The sequence below is a fragment of the Hyperoodon ampullatus genome (assembly GCF_949752795.1).
Source record: "Hyperoodon ampullatus genome assembly, chromosome: 14".
Lineage (NCBI taxonomy): Eukaryota > Metazoa > Chordata > Mammalia > Artiodactyla > Ziphiidae > Hyperoodon > Hyperoodon ampullatus.
Window position 1 is genome coordinate 41,867,699 of NC_136927.1, and position 18,104 is coordinate 41,885,802.

Consider the following 18,104-nt stretch of genomic DNA (forward strand, 5'->3'; position numbering starts at 1 on the left):
TTTTTTTAGGCCCACTTATACCAGGCATGGGATCTTCAGGGCTTTTCAAACACGTGGCACTCACACACACAGACACATAGAAAGCACTTCGCATGAGAAATGCGAAAGTCTCGGTAGTGTTTTCCCCTTCCTTTGACCAGGGTCATTGCGATAATATTCATCCTAGGAAATAATAATGAAATTTAAAGAACAGAGATTTATCATTCCCCAAATTTGTCCTTTTGTTTCATAATCTCAAGTTCCCACACCCATGTCTATTTGGGATTTGGGTTTCCCCTTCTCTTTAAGATCCTTTTCAACACTCCAGGTTTATCCCATGTCTAGGTCCAAATGAAGTCAGGATTTAGGAGTAATACATTAGGAATAGGGTCTAGAATCTTGGAGTTTAGAGATGATTTTTAAAGGATTTTGGAAATCCCCACCACCAATGAACCTGTGGACCCAGAAATGAAGTATTGAAGAGGAAAGGGCATCTTCTTTCATATCTGGGCAACAGCCAAGATCCTACTCAGCATAAGGTAGCTCAAAAGATAATGTGAGGAGGCCTTTAAAAGATCTAGAACATTCTCTGAATACACAAGGACAAGAAGCTGATAATAGGGAACTTCTTAATCTGGTTGCTGCAAACTTTCTTGCATTGATGACCTCAAGATTATTTGAAATAGTATGGGAGGAACAAGGAAGGTGTTAGAGACACACCCTACCTCCTCATCTGATGCACATGGATTTGAGGCACTCAATCTAACCTGAACAAACATACCAGCTAGATAGAGATAAATCGCAGGGCTGGATGGCATCCACCCAAGTGCTTTGAAAGAACTCAAGGGTGAAATTGGGGAAGTGTTGGCCGAAAAGTGAAACAAATCTTTACAAATGGCTGCTCAGCTGAGAAATGGAGCAGAGTCAGCCTGAGCCCCGCCCACAGGCAGCACCTGAGAACCCCAGGGCAGTGAAGAGAGCCTCACCCGCTACCAGGTCACCCAGGCACCCTAGGAAGGACAGAGAAATCAACAGAGAAGCAGTTATGTCCATATAGACTAGAGTGTTATGAGACTAGACCCTCCTTGTTTCTCAGATAAATCCAGCCTGATTCATTTGCTCATGTGAAGTGTGTTTTCCAAGGAGAGTTGGCGAGGCTCCACTACCAAAGACTTGAATCAAGAGAAACTAGTTTGGGGATTGAGGTTTTTTATTAGGCTTTGGGACAGGTTTATGGATAAAAAAGAATCCTTACGTGTTTCTCTCTATAAATGGGAAATTTGGTTCTAAATTAATTGCAAATGGTGGGGTCCTTGTAGTCCATTAGTAGACTCTATGACAGTCCAAATTTCACCTCCTTTTGGTCACTCTCCCAGAGCCTGTCATAGACACCTCACTGTCCCAGATCAGGTATTTTAGTGTGGTTCTTCCACCAATGGACCATCCAAAGCACCTACTAGGTGAATCTCTCCTGCACTGGCTTTCATTTCAAGGCCTTGCTAGCATTTATCTTTGCCCCCAGTTTTTTTCTTATTGAAATTCATCTCTCTTCTATCTCATCTCCCCAGTCAGAATCTCTCAACCAACTATCTAGTCATCCTCATTGTGCCAGTCCTGAAATATGTACACTGGTTCTGGCTACACATTCTAATATGGAGCATTGACAAAATTGGGTCTTCTAGAAAGGACAACCAAAGTGAAGAAGAGGTGTAAACCATGGGAAGCTGAGATAAGCAGGTGTTTGGCATAGACAAAAGAGGTAATTTGGAAATGGTCCAAACGAGAGGAGTCCAAGTTCACTCAGCCACCAATTCTTTATTTCAACGAAGTTTTATCAAGCAACTACTATGTGCCAACGCCCTTCCAGGTGCTAGGGAGAAAGCAATGAATAAGACAGAAAGGACCCTGGCCTCAGGGAGTTTACATTCTAGTGAAGACAAGACAATCGTATAAATAGATGAATAAGGACCACAAGTGCATACAGTTATGAAATTAATAAAATAGGGCAATGTGATCAAAAGTGGCAGGGCAGGAGCTATTTTAGGTTGGGTGATTAAAGAAGGCTTCTGCAAGGAGACATCTCTTTATGAAGAAAAAAACTACTCCATAAATTAAACGGAGCCACAGGTGGATTCCTGAGCCTTACAGTGTGGAAAATCTTCAAAAATAAGTGTTTGGCCAAAGAGATGTCATGAAGTTCAGTGCTTCAGTGAAACCCACATGAACATCAGCATGTCCAAGACAGACCCAGATCAAGTTTAGTCTTGATCCAGCTATAAAACCACGGCCATTGAAAAGCTAGAGAGATATGGTCGTGGTGTCTTTGGGGAAAATATCCCACATCAGCTTTGGACCCAAGGACACCACTGTGTAACAATATTCTTCCTTACGGGAAATAAGTGGTACTAGCAATTATTATTATTACCTATTTTTCCTAAGCAAACTGTACTAATAACTCTGTTTCCCTTCCCAAATATAGGCTGCAAATATAACAAAGGGAAGAAAATTCAATCATCTTCCCATTTCCTATTACAAGTTTTTCCTTTGTTTGTTTGTTTGTTTGTTTAAACCAGACTTGCCAGACTGTTCCATAAAAGAATAGTTACAAACATCCCCTAGGTTTTCCAAATAAATTAAGGTGTGATTGGATGCCAGCATGTTCCTACAATTTCTGCCCTGAGGGAAGTTAAAAAAGGGATCAAAATATGCCAGCTCATTCTTTAGGCAGGGTCATTGGTCATGCTGGGGGGTCATGCTGGGGGCTCAGCTGGGGGGTCTTGGGATACTCTACTGACATTTGCTCCATTGACCAAATAAATAATGGAATCTAGGACTGGTCAGACAGTTGAAGAACTCACTTTCAAGCCGGAGCAGGGCAGAGATAACTTGATACTGCATTTCAAAAAGAACAGAGGTAGAATTAAACCCTTTGACTAGTCTTTGTCTTGTAATATCCTGCAATGTCCACACCATTGTAATCTCAAAATTCTAACTGTGGTCTGATATAGATGATGGAGCAACCCCAGCCTTGATAAACTCCAAGGTAAGACCAGGGACAGGCTTCAGTGATGATTTTACCAACAACCTATCCAGAATAAGATGAATTTTTTAAAATCCCCCCATTGATCTTAACACCTCATCAGGCAAAAACTTACAAATGGAATTTAATTAAAATCACATCTTCTTTGACCCAATTCAAAGAAATCTTCTTCAAGGCATGCTGGAATTGCGACACATTGAGCAAGACTCTCTGGGTGCCAGGAGCTGCTATTGGAAATATAGAATAAACTTGAGGGTATCAGGCAGTTGCAGGAACCCCCAAACATTAATTTTAGTCACAGTTGGCTGCACCACATCAACCTATAAACACCTCTCCACTTTCAATTAACATTGCTCTGTCTCCTGTCTCGCTGAATATTATATTTAACTAATTTAAGAGGATTGGTAAAGAGAGTTTTCACACTTCACAGGAAAACATAATGAAATAATTATACCGCTACCTGCAAAAGACATGAGACTATTACATAAGCAGCCTTCAAGTCTTTTCAACTAAAGTCTCTTTCCTGTGTCTTCTGTCTGAGGGTTCGTGCCTGAACTTTCACTTAGATGTACTTTTTTACATGCTTGTGCTGCAGAATGTTTGATTACTTCTGGGGATTGCAATACCGGTATATTTTTTGGCCACTGAGTATATTGACTGAGTTAATAACCTGTGTAACACCAGGTGGGGTTAGGTTCATGACAGGCTGGGACACCAGGCACATGTGTTGATGGAGAGGAATGGAATTGAGATTGGGGTTGGGAAAAGTAATCCATAAGGCTGTTCTTAATGTAGGCGGGGCCTATGGAACAAAGTTTAATGTAGCATCCTAGTCCATGTATTAGTCAGCTATTGACACACAATAGTGCTGTGTAACAAACCACCTCAAAACTCAGCATCTTACAATCACAAGCATTTTTTCTTATGCTTACAGGTTCTGGAGACCAGTGGTGTCTCAAATGACTCTATCAGGTTGCAGATTGGCTAACTTTGCTTCCAGGCTATAGGTTGGGTTCACATCTGCTCCATGTTCTCAGGCCCAGGTCGAAAGGGCAGTGACTACTCAGTGTATTTCTTGTGGTTATCACAGGAGCTCCAGAGGGAAACCAAACCATGCAAGTATATTTAAGACCTCCACTTATGTCATGCCAGCCAATATCTCTTTAGCCAAAAAAATCACATGGCCAAGCTTCAAATCCAGAGACTGAGATGTATATACCACCTTCATTGGGAAGGGGTAAGGTAATAAATATTGGGTGAAAAATAATCTGATCCTTCACAGCCACCAAGGGCCAATCCAGTGGGCAGGGCAAGCAGTGGGTAAAGAGACAAATACTGCTCAAAATCTGGATGGGCTCTAGGGAGAAAAGCCAGTGAAACAGAGGGCCATGGTCCCAACCAATCCAGTGGGGTTTCAGTATAACTGAACTTCAGTATAACTTGGGAGCTGGAGGGTTAGGAAAACAGGAAGGAGCCCAGACTTCGAGGTGCAACGTAATGAACAGACTGCTAAGTACATAGCAGCAAGATCAATGTACAGCCCATGTTGGGTTGAGCTGAGCTGAGGACATATTCCCCACCCTAGCAGCACTCTCCAGGAGCTAGGCTGGGGGTGCCTGCAGGGGAGCCTGCCAGGGAGATCTCCCTGGCACCATGTTAATGGAGCTGGAGAAGATGGGAGATAAAACACACGCTGGACCCACAGCAGCCTCAGAGAGGCTACATGGGATGAAGCAAAATGTTAAGATAGGATATTTTCCCCCTGGGTTTCTAATGCCATTTATTAAAAATTAAAATTTTATCTATTTAAGGTGCACAATGTGATGATTTGATATATATCTACATAGTACAGTCAAGCCAATTCATATATCATCTTGAATTAGTGTTCAGAGCAAAGGGATCATAGAAAGCCAAAGGGGGAACATGAACAGCAGAGAAGGGACCACATCCCACACAAACTTTCGCATGAAGCCTGGAAAGTGTCTAGTTCAAGAATGGTGTCAACTGAAAAAAAAATGCACAAGCTAAAAGTTGAGAATTTTGTTTTATTTGGTGGACAAAACTGAGGACTTAAGCCCGGGACACAGTATCTCAGATAGTTCTGAGGGACTGCTCAGAAGAGACAAGCAGGGGAGCCAGGATATATAGGAGTTTTTGCAACAAAGACCAGGTAGTCGGAACATCAAAAGACTACTGTTAATTAAAGAAAACCAAATATCTCAAGTTGAGGGATATAGCGCTTTTTCTATGTATGGAAAGATGCAAGAGTCTGGGCTCACTGAAATCATTCCTTTGATATGCACCTCAGCTATCTGGGGCCAGTATCCTGTGTGTTCTCATCCTGAGTCTCCACAGGGTGCACCATGGGGGTGGGGGGTGGCTGCAGCAGCTGACCGCTTGATGGTGGGCAACCTCTTTCCATCTTGAGTGCCCTCAGGGCTCACCATCAGGGAGGCTGCAATGTGATGGCTTGATGGCTGCAATATCCTTTGTTTACTGATATGGCAGGCAATATTTCTCATTCACAATGGTAACCCGACCTTCATGACTATTGCTGAGGGTTTGTTGCAGGTGGGTGCAGGAGGCATGATGGCTCTGCCCAGCAATGAGGTCAGCTCCACCAAGCAAGAAAGTGGCTCCCCCCTCCCCCTAGCATGTTGCACCCCACACCAAAGATAGAACAGCTGGTGGGGAGATCATTCTCATTGGCCAATTAGCACTCAAGTTTAGAGTGGTGCAAAGCTATGAAAACAATAAGACCTCACACTCACGATGTGCCAGATATTGTCCTAAATTTGCATGTATTCACTCACCTAACCCTACAATAAGCCTGGGAAATTCGAAGAAGATAAAGCTCAGAGGAGTTAATAATTTGCCAAGGGTTTCACCACAAAGGAGTAGGGCTGGAATTAGAGCTCAGGTAGCCCAGGCAGAGACCCTGCTTCTAATCACCATTCCCTCCTCCCTCAGGAAGAAGACTCAGAATGTGCAAGGAACTGGAGTGGAGGAGAAGCAAGAATTACTGCAGACTATAGATACTTTACAACATAAAGGTTCATATAAACATATACGTGCCAAAGCTAACCTATAGAGTTAGTTGTATTCTCTCTTTTCCAAGGGCCATGTTCAGCCTCACCTTTTTAAAGAACTTTTTCATAAGTACTTATTAAAGGATCTTCTGGGTAAAGTTAAAAAAAAAAAACGATCACAGAATCTTTCTCCCTCAATATGAAATGAAATCAGCAAACAATAGTAAGAATAACCAAAAAGGTAATCAGTAATAATCATGATAGTAACAAGAATGAACAAAAGGAGGATACATTATGCCAGAATCTTTAAAATGCTTCACCAAGAAAAGAAAGAAGTTTTCTTTTATAAGTAAAACTCCTAACCTCTCACCTCCTCCCCATGCCCCAGATATGGTCCTGACGAGTTAACAGAATCCTATGTATCCTCAGTGGTCAATCAGGAGATGAGTGGATGGAGGTGGGGTGCTCTTTTCCTCCTCTGACTGTGAATGAGGCTGGTCATGTGGGCTGCTGGGGAGAGCTGGGTGAAACAGAAGAGCAAACGAGCGCTGGCATCTTTGATGGAGACAAAGGCTCACATCGCCACTTTGAACTGGAAACAGCTTGAAGGCAGAGGGAATCCCCCAAGATACATCCCATGTAGTGGGTGGACCCTGGCATAGAGAAATCAACAACCTCTGGGGAGAAAGCAGTCTGGTTGTTCTGCTCACCCCACCTGCCTTCCACCTGCCAGCTCATATGGCCTCAGGCTACAGAGAGGTAGCTGGAACACAAGGTTCCAGCCCTCAAGATGCGGTTTAGAAGTCAAACGAACAAGTCTGGAAAGAGAATAAAGGAAAATTCAGCCATCCTCTATCAGAGCAAGTGGAAACAAAAACAAAACAAAAAGAAAATGTACAGCAACAATGCAAGCCTACTATGAGGTCAGACAGAAAAAGGAAGAAACATGAAACGGAAAATAGAGATGAGGGATGCAGTCTGGAATAAAACGCCCCCAAGGAACAGGAAGAAATACTGCACAGGTGCTTCATGACAAAGAACCTAATTAGAACATGGCATCAGCAAAGTGGGAATTCAAAGACCAGAAGATTTTCTCAAAGAATCAGGTGTATGGGAAGATTACAGAGGTAAGAAGGCAAACTGAGACCAAATAATATTCATGCAGAATTAGTAATTTAGAAGCATCAAAGAAAAAAATAGAGGGAACTGAAAATTGATTTACTAACATAGAAGAAAGTCTTGATATAATTACAGTCAAAACAGAGAAATAAGATCCTGAGGTTAAAGCACATAGACAGGTAGCAGGTAAATCAGGAAGGCAAAGTCATCCAACATTGAGATCATTGATGTCCCCACAGTACAGAAATCAACAAATACAAAAGGAAAAAATGCGAACATATTAGAGGGAAAATTTCCTGAAATCAGAAGGAAAAGCTGAATCTGCAGAATGAAAGTATATATTCTCTTCTGAAAAGAAGTGGTACAGAGAAACCAACCCCAGGACATATCTTTTCATCTTACTAAACTTCAGTAATATGGACAGATAAAGAGCAAGTCCTGAACAAGAGGAAAAATCAAGGTGGCTTCAGACTTTCCCATCACTGCATTAAACATCAGGAAGAAAATGGAGCAATGCTCATATAGGTCTGAGGAGAGGAACCTATAATTCTAGAACATTCCTTCATGTACTCAGCATGCAGGCAACAGGGTCAACATTCTTTGGGAATGTTTATTTCAAGGGTGAAATAAATCAGAAATTAGAGCACCCCTGAGCTCATCTGGAATAATGATATAATAATAGAAATATTGCCAGTTAAGACAAAACAAATAACTAGGGAATGAGGAATTTTGGTAAGCAACCTTGTGGGCGCCGAGTTCATTTAATTACCGATTCTAGACTCATTAGCCTGGGTTTGAGTGTTCCAGAACAAAGCATAAATTAATTCATGGTGGTGAAGTAAAAGTAAAGACATAATTAACAAAATCAATAAGGTTGGGGAGATAGCCTCATCCACCAGAGGGCAGACAGCAGAAGCAAGAAGAACTACAATCCTGCAGCCTGTGGAATAAAAACCACATTCACAGAAAGATAGACAAGATGAAAAGGCAGAGGGCTACGTACCAGATGAAGGAACAAGATAAAATCCGAGAAAAACAACAAAATGAAGTGGAGATAGGTAACCTTCCAGAAAAAGAATTCAGAATAATGATAGTGAAGATGATCCAGGACCTCGGAAAAAGAATGGAGGCAAAGATCGAGAAGATGTAAGAAATGTTTAACAAAGACCTATAAGAATTAAAGAACAAACAAATAGAGATGAACAACACAATAACTGAAATGAACCTACACTAGAAGGAATCAATAGCAGAAGAACTGAGGCAGAAGAACGGATAAGTGACCTGGAAGACAGAATGGTGGAATTCACTGCTGCAGAAAATAAAGAAAAAAGAATGAAAAGAAATGAAGATAGCCTAAGAGACCTCTGGGACAACATTAAACGCAACAACATTCACATTATAGGGGTCCCAGAAGGAGAACAGAGAGAGAAAGGACCTGAGAAAATATGTGAAGAGATTATAGTCGAAACTTCTCTAACATGGGAAAGGAAATAGCCACGCAAGTCTAGGAAGTGCAGAGAGTCCCATACAGGATAAACCCAAGGAGAAACACACAGAGACACATAGTAATCAAACTGGAAAAATTAAACACAAAGAAAAATTATTGAAAGCAGCAAGGGAAAAACAACAAATAACATACAAGGGAACTCCCATAAGGTTAACAGCTGATTTCTCAGCAGAAACTCTACAAGCCAGAAGGGAGTGGCATGATATACTTAAAGTGATGAAAGGGAGGAAACTACAACCAAGATTACTCTAACCGGCAAGAATCTCATTCAGATTCCATGGAGAAATCAAAAGCTTTACAGACAAGCAAGCAAAAGCTAAGAGAATTCAGCACCACCAAACCAGCTATACAACAAATGCTAAGTGGGAAACACAAGAGAAGAAAAGAACCTACAAAAACAAACCCAAAAAAATTAAGAAAATGGTCATAGGAACATACATATCAATAATTACCTTAATCGTGAATGGATTAAATGCTCCAACCAAAAGACACAGGCTTGCTGAATGGATACAAAAACAAGACCCATATATATGCTCTCTACAAGAGACCCACTTCAGACCTAGGGACACATACAGACTGAAAGTGAGGGGATGGAAAAAGATATTCCATGCAAATGAAAATCAAAAAAAGTTGGAGTAGCAATACTCATATCAAATAGACTTTAAAATAAAGGATGTGACAAGAGACAAGGAAAGACATTACATAATGATCAAGGGATCAATCCAAGAAGAAGATATAACAATTATAAATATATATGCACCCAACATAGGAGCACCTCAATACATAAGGCAACTGCTAACAGCTCTAAAAGAGGAAATCAACAGTAACACAATAATAGTGGGGGACTTTAACGCCTCATTTACACCAATGGACAGATCATCCAAAATGAAAATAAATAAGGAAACACAAGCTTTAAATGACACAATAGACCAGATAGATTTAACTGATATTTATAAGACATTCCATCCAAACACAGGAGATTACACTTTCTTCTCAAATGCGCACGGAACATTCTCCAGGGTAGATCACAACTTGGGTCAAACAATCAAGCCTCAGTAAATTTAAGAAAACTGAAATCATATCAAGTATCGTTTCTGACCACAATGCTATGAGATTAGAAATGAATTACAGGGAAAAAACCGTAAAAAATACAAACACATGGAGGTTAAACAATACGCTACTAAATAACCAAGAGATCACTGAAGACATAAAAAGGAAATCAAAAAATACCTAGAGACAAATGACAATGAAAACACGATGATCCAAAACCTATGGGATGCAGCAAAAGCAGTTCTAAGAGGGAAGTTTATAGCTGTACAAGCCTACCTCAAGAAACAAGAAAAATCTCAAATAAACAATCTAACCTTACACCTAAAGGAACTAGAGAAAGAAGAGCAAACAAAACCCAAAGTTAGCAGAAGGAAAGACATAAAGATCAGAACAAAAATAAATGAAATAGAAAAAAAAGAAAACAATAGGAAGGATCAATAAAACTAAAAGCTGGTTCTAAACAAAATTGATAAACCATTAGCCAGACTCATCAAGAAAAAGAGGGAGAGGACTCAAATCAACAAAATTAGAGATGAAAAAGGAGAAGTCACAACAGACACCACAGAAATACAAAGCATCCTAAGAGACTACTACAAGCAACTCTATGCTGATAAAATGGACAATCTGGAAGAAATGGACAAATTCTTAGAAAGGTATAACCTTCAAAGACTGAATGAGGAAGAAATAGGAAATACGAACAGACCAATCATAAGTAATGAAACTGAAAGTGTGATTAAAAATCTTCCAACAAACAAGTCCAGGACCAGATGGCTTCACAGGTGAATTCCATCAAACATTTAGAGAAGAGCTAACAACCATCCTTCTCAAACTCTTCCAAAAAACTGAGGAGGAAGGAGCACTCCCAAACTCATTCTATGGGGTCACCATCACCCTAACCCCAAAACCAGACAAAGATACTACAAAAAAAGATAATTACAGACCAATATCATTGATGAATATGGATGCAAAAATCTGCAACAAAGTACTAGCAAACAGAATCCAACAACACATTAAAAGGATCATACACCATGATCAAGTCGGATTTATCCCAGGGATGCAAGGATTCTTCAAGATACGTAAATCCATCAGTGTGATAAGCCATATTAACAAATTGAAGAATAAAAACCATATGATCACCTCAATAGATGCAGAAAAAGCTTTTGACAAAATTCAACACCCATTTATGATAAAAACGCTCCAGAAAGTGGGCATAGAGGGAACCTACCTCAACATAATAAAGGCCATATACGACAAACCCACAGCAATCATCATTGTCACTTGTGAAAAACTGAAAGCATTTCCTCTAAGATCAGGAACAAGACAAGGATGTCCACTCTCACCACTATGATTCAACATAGTTTTGGAAGTCCTAGCCATGGCAATCAGAGAAGAAAAAGAAATAAAAGGAATACAAATTGGAAAAGAAGAAGTAAAACCGTCACTGTTTGCTGATGACATGATACTATACATAGAGAATCCTAAAGATGCCACCAGAAAACTACTGGAGCTAATCAATGAATTTGGTAAAGTTGCAGGATACAAAATTAATGCACAGAATTCTCTTGCATTCCTGTACACTAATGATGAAAAATCTGAAGAGAAATTAAGGAAACACTCCCATTTACCACTGCAATGAAAAGAATAAAATACCTAGGAATAAACCTACCTAGGGAGACAAAAGACCTGTATTCAGAAAAATATAAGACACTGATGAAAGAAGTTAAAGATGATGCAAACAGAGAGAGAGAGATATACCATGTTCTTGGATTGGAACAATCAATATTGTGAAAATGACTATACCACCCAAAGCAATCTACAGATTCAATGCAATCCCTATCAAATTACCAATGGCATTTTTTTTTACAGAGCTAGAACAAAAAAATCTTAAAATTTGTACGGAGATACAAAAGACCCCGAATAGCAAAAGCAGTCTTGAGGGAAACAAACGGAGCTGGAGGAATCAGACTCCCTGATTTCAGACTATACTATAAAGCTACAGTAATCAAGGCAGTATGGTACTAACACAAAAACAGAAACATAGATCAATGGAACAAGATAGAAAGCCCAGAGATAAACCCACACACCTATGGTCAACTAATCTATGACAAAGGAGGCAAGGATATACAATGGAGAAAAGACAGTCTCTTCAATAAGTGGTGCTGGGAAAACTGGACCGCTACACATAAAAGAATGAAATTAGAACACTCCCTAACACCATACACAAAAATAAACTCAGGGGCTTCCCTGGTGGCGCAGTGGTTGAGAGTCTGCCTGCCGATGCAGGGGACGCGGGTTCGTGCCCCGGTCCGGGAAGATCCCACATGCCGCGGAGCGGCTGGGCCCGTGAGCCATGGCCGCTGAGCCTGCGCGTCCGGAGCCTGTGCTCCGCAACGGGAGAGGCCACAACAGTGAGAGGCCCGCGTACCGCAAAAAAAAAAAATAAATAAAAAAAATAAACTCAAAATGGATTTAAGACCTAAATGTAAGACCGGGCACTATAAAACTCTTACAGGAAAACATAGGAAGAAGATTCTTTGAGATAAATCACAGCAAGATCTTTTTTGATCCACCTCCTACAGTAATGGAAATAAAAAGAAAAATAAACAAATGGCACCTAATGAAACTTCAAAGCTTTTGTACAGCAAAGGAAACCATAAACAAGATAAAAAGACAACCCACAGAATGGGAGAAAATATTTGCAAACGAATCAACGGACAAAGGATTAATCTCCAAAATATATAAACAGCTCATGCAGCTCAATATTAAAAAAACAAACAACCCAATCCAAAAATGGGCAGAAGACCTAAATAGACATTTCTCCAAAGAAGACATACAGATGGCCAAGAAGCACATGAAAAGCTGCTCAACATCATTAATTATTAGAGAAATGAAAATCAAAACTACAATGAGGTATCACCTCACACCAGTTAGAATGGGCATCATCAGAAAATTTACAAACAACAAATGCTGGAGAGTGTGTGGAGAAACAGGAACCCTCTTGCACTGATGGTGGGAATGTAAATTGATACAGCCACTATGGATAACAATATGGAGGTTGCTTAAAAAACTAAAAATTGAATTACCATATGATCCAGCAATCCCACTACTGGGCATATACCCAGAGAAAACCATAATTCAAAAAGACACATGTGCCCCGATGTTCACTGCAGCACTATTTACAGTAGCCAAGTCATGGAAGCAACCTAAATGCCCATCGACAGGCGAATGGATAAAGAAAATGTGGTACATATATACAATGGAATATTACTCAGCCATAAAAAGGAACAAAATTGAGTCATTTGTAGAGACGTGGATGGATCTAGAGACTGTCATACAGAGTGAAGTAAGTCAGAGAGAGCAAAATAAATATTGTATATTAACGCATATATGTGGAACCTAGAAAAATGGTACAGAGGAACCACTTTGCAGGGCAGAAATTGAGACACAGATGTAGAGAACAAACGTATGGACACCAAGGGGGGAAAATGGTGGGGGCGGGTGGTGTGATGAATTGGGCAATTGGATTGACACATATACACTGATGTGTATAAAATTGATGACTAATAAAAAATAAGTAAAATAAAATAAAAGACACACACATGTACAAAAAAGACAATAGAATAAAAAGTGAAAGGTAATGATGATTAACTCATGTATCATCCTTGCTACATGTCAGGCACTACTCCTAATACAGTGTGTACATTGACTCACTTATGTCTAACAACCTTGAAGTGATTATTATTATTCCTGTTCCACCCAGAGAAACTATAGCATGGAGACATTAAGCAAATTGTCCAAAGTCACACAACTAATAAATGGCTAAGCTAGGATTTGAATCCAGGTAGTACAGTGCCAGAGTTTGTGCACTTAACAACAATGATGATGTCTGGTAGAAAAAGGCAAAGGATATTGCAAAAGGATAAAATGTATGGATATGAACTTTGATGTAAGCAGGTGAATCAAGCAGGATAATGAATGGACTCACTTTGATTTATATTGAGGAGTTTATAGGTAATTTGAAGATAGAGAATCCCTGTAAAATTTTGAAGAGCGATTAAACACACTTACGGATTCCTAAGTTTAAAATGTGTTCCTCATGTTGAAATTATAGGTTAATTGTAAGCCAGAGAATTAGGGAAATAAATAAATAAATAGATAGATAGATAAAATAAAATAAAATACCACACAATTGAACTTATCTACAAAACAGAAACAGACTCACAGACTTAGAGGACAGACTGATGGTTGTCAAGGCAGAGGGAGGGTGGGGGAGGAAAGGATTGGGAGTTTGGGATTAGCAGATGCAAACTAGTATATATAGGATGGACATACAACAAGGTCCTACTGTGTAGCACAAGGAACTATATTCAATATCCTGTGATAAACCATAATGGAAAAGAATATAAAAAAGAATGTATATATGTGTATAACTGAATCACTTTGTTGTACAGCAGAAATTAACATAACATTGTAAATCAACTATACGGCAATAAAATTTTCAAAAATTAAAATTAAAAAAATTTAAAAAGAAAAAAATGGAAGTGAAAGATCTATACACTGAAACCTGCAAGAAACTGATAAAAGACGTTAAAGAAGATACAAATAAATGAAAGGATATAACACGTTCATGGATTGGAAGAATTAATATTGTTAAAATGTCCATATTACCCAAAGTGATCTATAGATTCAGTGTAATCCCTATCAAAATTCCTAGAGCATTTCTGATACTGGCTACACAGGAAAAAACAAACCTCTAATTTGTACAGAGCTACAAAAGACCCGTAATAGCCAAAGCAATCTTAAGAAAGGATTAATCTCCAAAATTTACAAGCAGCTCATGCAGCTCAATATCAAAAAAAACAAACAACCCAATCCAAAAATGGGCAGAAGACCTAAATAGACATTTCTCCAAAGAAGATATACAGATTGCCAATAAACACATGAAAGGATGCTCAACAAAAAAAAAAAAAAAAAAAAAAAAAATCAATAAGGTTGGGGACATTTCGGTAGGATACAGCTTGTGTTTCTTCATCCCTCTTGTAGAGAGTCACCCCATATTATCCAAAATTAAAATATGCAGTTAAAAAGTATTGACTTCTACCTCTGTCAATGTTTTCTTCTTAACCTTAGAGGGCTCTTATAAGGATAATATTTATGGTGAAGAATTAAATTTTAGCAAATACTTCAGTTTTAAATTGCTTTTTCTTCTGTTTCATCTAGGAAAGTTTAATTTTAAAACTTTTATTTAAATAACAAATATATGATTCTATTTACTACAGTATCTCTTGCTGTCTGTCTGTCTGTCTTTCTGAATATAGGCTAGAGAGCTGTCTGGACTGATAGACACATTATGCTGACAATGGTTATTTTTAGGCATTAAGATTTGGGGTGATTTATTTTACTTCCTTCTTCCTACTTTAGCACCATTTGAATTACTTATAACAAGCAGATACAGTTTGAAAAATGCAGTCATTATTTTAAAAATGAAGAACCCATACCAGCATCATATAAAGATACTTTACCTGGATAAACAGAGAGAGCAAATCCAGGTTAGCAGAACCCTTTACTTATGCCAACATCCCGAGACTTATTTCTACCCAGATGTGCTCTGCATTCTAGGATGGCTGGGTGGAGAACCCTATCAGGGTCATGAAAAGGAAAAGTCCTTCATAAGAAAATGGGAATTGTAAAAAAAGAATGAAAAAATGCCATTTGCAGCAACCTAGGTGGACCTAGAGATTATCACCCTAAGTGAAGTAAGCCAAACAAAGACAAATATCATATGCTATCATTTATATGTGGAATCTAAAAGAAAATGGTACAAATGAACTTATTTACAAAACAGAAGCAGACTCACAGACTTAGAAAACAAACTTATGGTTGCCAAAGGGGAAAGGTGGGATAAATTAGGAATTTGGGATTAAAAGATACACACTACTGTATATAAAATATATAACCAACAAGGATCTACTGTATAGCACAGGGAACTATATTCAATATCTTGTAATAACCTATAATGGAAGAGAATGTAGAAAAATAATATATATATTTATATATATATGTATAACTGAATCACTTTGCTATATACCTGAAACTAACACAACATCGTAAATCAACTGTATTTCAATAAAAATTTTAAAAAAAGGAAATGGGAATTGAATTAAAAACAATAAGTAGGGGCTTCCCTGGTGGCGCAGTGGTTGAGAGTCCGCCTGCCGATGCAGGGGACGCAGATTCGTGCCGGTTCGGGAAGATCCCACATGCCGCGGAGCGGCTGGGCACGTGAGCCATGGCTGCTGAGCCTGCGCGTCCGGAACCTGTGCTCCACAACGGGAGAGGCCACAACAGTGAGAGGCCCGCGTACAGCAAAAAACAAAAAACAAAAAACCAATAAGTAGCTAAAATACATTACTATCAGCCAGATATGGTACTAAGAACTGTACATTTACATTCTAATTTACTAATGACCACAATTCTGTTAAATAGATGCTGTTATAACTCATAGCATTTTGCACAAGGAGACTGTGGCTTAGAGGGGGCAAGTAACCTGCTCAAGGCCACCTTATAGGTGACTCCAAACCTAGGTTCTTAACCACTGTGCAACCCGATTTCTAAAAGGTGATACAGGATCTGGAATTCACTGAGCGTGACCTCCCTGAGATTCCTGAAGACCGTTAGTCTCACACAAATGGTCATCTGACTTACCTTACATGGGAGCAAGGTTGTGTCTGCTCAGAAAAGTATTTTTCAGTAGGACAACTCCCAGATGCTGCCATGCCCACCCTCTCCTTTCCTTTGGAGTGCTTGATGATCATGGAAATACTAACATCCGCTGCCATGGATTGCTGGGTACCACTCAGGTGCATTCATCCTCTGGAGGGGGGCCTTGCTTTAGATTCTGAGAGGCTCTGTGTCCACAAGCCTGGGGCTGCTTCTCCCCATCCTCACGGGCTGCTGTGCAGTGACCACTGACCTGTCATACCAGGAATACGGGGTGTCACCCTTCCAGATTTCATTTCAACAGCCTGGACAAGAGAAACTCCCACACGAAGCCCGGATAATCAGGCCTTCTGTGAAATTCCCTGTGGTGGGTTGAATGATCCCCCCCGACCCCCAAAAGATATGTCCCCCTGGAACCTGGGAATGTGACCTTATTTGGGGAAAGGGTCTTTGCAGATGTAATTAAGCTATGGATCTCCAGAGGAGATCATCTTGGGATAAGGTGGACTCTAAATCCAATCACAGGTGGCCTTACAATAGATACATAGAGGAGAAAGCAGTGTGAAGGCTGGGACAGAGACAGGAATGAAGCGTCTATAAGCCAAGGGTCACCAGCAGCCACCAGAAGCTCGGAGAGAGAGACATGGATAGGATCCTCCCTCAGAGCCTCCAGAAGGAACCAACCCTGCCCACACCTTGATTTTGAACTTCTGACCACATCTTGACAGTGCTCAGGAAGCATGAATTAAATCAATCCAGGAATCCACACCTGGTTCAGTGATGTCGACAGGAAGGCTTGGAACTCCATCCAGCAGGTCTGGATATGGAATGTAAGCTCTCTGGGACAGGGGATTGTTGTCTCACCTGCTTGCTCTGTATTCTCTGCACGGCACAGAGTAGGTGCTCAGCGACATTTGTCAAATGAATGATGTTCGGGTGAGGTAAGGGCCATTTAAGACTCTATGACATGGTCCTGAGGTTGCCAATGGTATTCTTTGGGTCTCAGGTTCTTAATGAAAAGTAGCCCTAATTATTTTAGGAGACTGTTGCAGGGATCAAATAAGAGACTAGTATCCATGTTTAGAGCTGTTAAGACTCATAAGTTTATATATTTTTAGTGCTATTAACAGAAGACAGAATCTCAGATTTAAAAAGAAAAATGCTTAAAGCTACTGAAATACTGTGCTTGGAAGGGAAGTGGTGAGGGTCTAAGACAAGGGCCATGAAGTCTCGTGAGAGCAAGGGGCCAGAATACTAGCTGGGCTTCGTCTTCCTGGAACCAGGCTCCACCGTGGAATTAACACATGGGCCCTCGGTTCCATGCAACGTGGAGATTTGTCTTTATTAAAGGCAGGCCTCTGGGTTCTAGAGAAAAGGAGGAGATTTTTGAAAGCCACTCTTCTATATCCACAGGTAGAAATTGATTTCTCTTCCTTTTGATCTTTTGGAACATTTATTGGGAGCTGACTATGTGTCAGGCATCAAAGAGCATTTTACAGGTATAAGCTCTTTTCATCATTACACCTATTTTACAAGTGAGCAAAGTCGGGTGTAGACATGTAAATTACGGAGCTAAGAGTTTACTGGAGGTCTGTCTGTGTTCAGAGCCTAAGGGTTTCACTGGTAAACTTTATTGCCCTCTCACCCATCTATCCGGCAC